This window comes from Eschrichtius robustus, chromosome 7, assembly GCF_028021215.1.
Source record: "Eschrichtius robustus isolate mEscRob2 chromosome 7, mEscRob2.pri, whole genome shotgun sequence".
Classification (NCBI taxonomy): Eukaryota; Metazoa; Chordata; class Mammalia; order Artiodactyla; family Eschrichtiidae; genus Eschrichtius; species Eschrichtius robustus.
In genome coordinates, this window is record NC_090830.1 from 5,911,753 (window position 1) to 5,912,928 (window position 1,176).

The 1,176-nt window shown below is 49.7% G+C and overlaps 1 non-coding gene across 1 annotated transcript; it reads left to right on the forward strand.

Moving 5' to 3' along the window:
* The first annotated feature begins 289 nt into the window (after positions 1-289).
* TRNAR-UCU (transfer RNA arginine (anticodon UCU)) lies at positions 290-363 on the forward strand. Its single transcript has one exon. It is a non-coding gene; the product is annotated as a tRNA-Arg (tRNA).
* Positions 364-1,176: the final 813 nt, after the last annotated feature.

Genomic DNA, 1,176 nt, shown 5'->3' on the forward strand with positions numbered 1-1,176 from the left:
CCCCTGGGAGCCGCAATTCACAGGAGTGCGTTCCACGGATCAGTAACCCACAAAGTCTTCTGTCATGTACATTTGAGAAGGCTGTGCCCCACCTCCCCTCTGCTCGCTGCCAACCTTTCTTCTCAATTTCTAATGCAGGTTCACCAGATAAAAGGCTCTGAGAGGTTCTGCAGCAAATAAACATTTAACTGGGCATCATGCAGCATTTCCTGTATCTATTTGATCATGAAGTCCTTTCTCATCTGACACATTTTGAGAAGAGCTAACTAAAGTACAGGTCCCAGGGAATTCCCTGGTGGTCCAGTGGTTAGGACTCTGCACTTCTACTGCAGGGGGCACGGGTTCAGATCCCTGGTCGGGGAACTAAGATCCCGCGCAGCCAAAAAAATAAATAAATAAAGTAGAGGTCCGATCATTTCTTCCTTCAACACTCGAGTGCCTCTTTGGACCTGTCCTTTCAGCCCCAGACGGGCACCTTGTTGGCCTTCGTCATTCCTGCTTGCCTCCAGGACACAGGTCCTTTGCTTCACCTGCTCTGCGGGTCATCCCGAGCCTGGTCCTGACCTCTCAGCCTGAGCTCATCTCTCTCTGCACCCTCCACACAGCCCAGCGTTCACACACTCTCTAAACACAGAACGTCCTGTAGACCTCCTCGCCTTGTTCCAGCCCTTCTCCAGCCCAGAGTGCCCTCTCCCATTTCTTCATCAATCCCTTCAGTTCTAACTCATCAATGAAGACTCAAATGCTGCCTCTGCCATGAAGCCTTTCTTGATCTCCATCAGGATGACTCATTCCAGATGGCTATCATTTCTTTATTATTCCCTTCATGTTTCAGCCAAGTACTCTCCATCTCCCCCAAAGAGTAGTCCTGGCAGGAGAGTGCCAGATCTGATTTGACTCTGTATCCCTCCTCAACCCCATCCGCCAGGACCTTGCACAAGACTGTTCTAATAACATTTCTATCAAGCAATCAGTAGATGTTGTTGCAATCACTTCTCCCACCTCTCCCTTTTGCCTCTGGGAAGAGCAAGAGGCCCAGGGCTTCCTTTCACGGGAGTTCTGGGATTATGGCGAGCCATGAGGAGTCGTAGATATAAGAATAGTGAATGTTGCTGATTGAGTCTGGGGGCTCCTTAGAACCATGCATGTAGTGACGTATGGAGTCAGCCCTAAGAT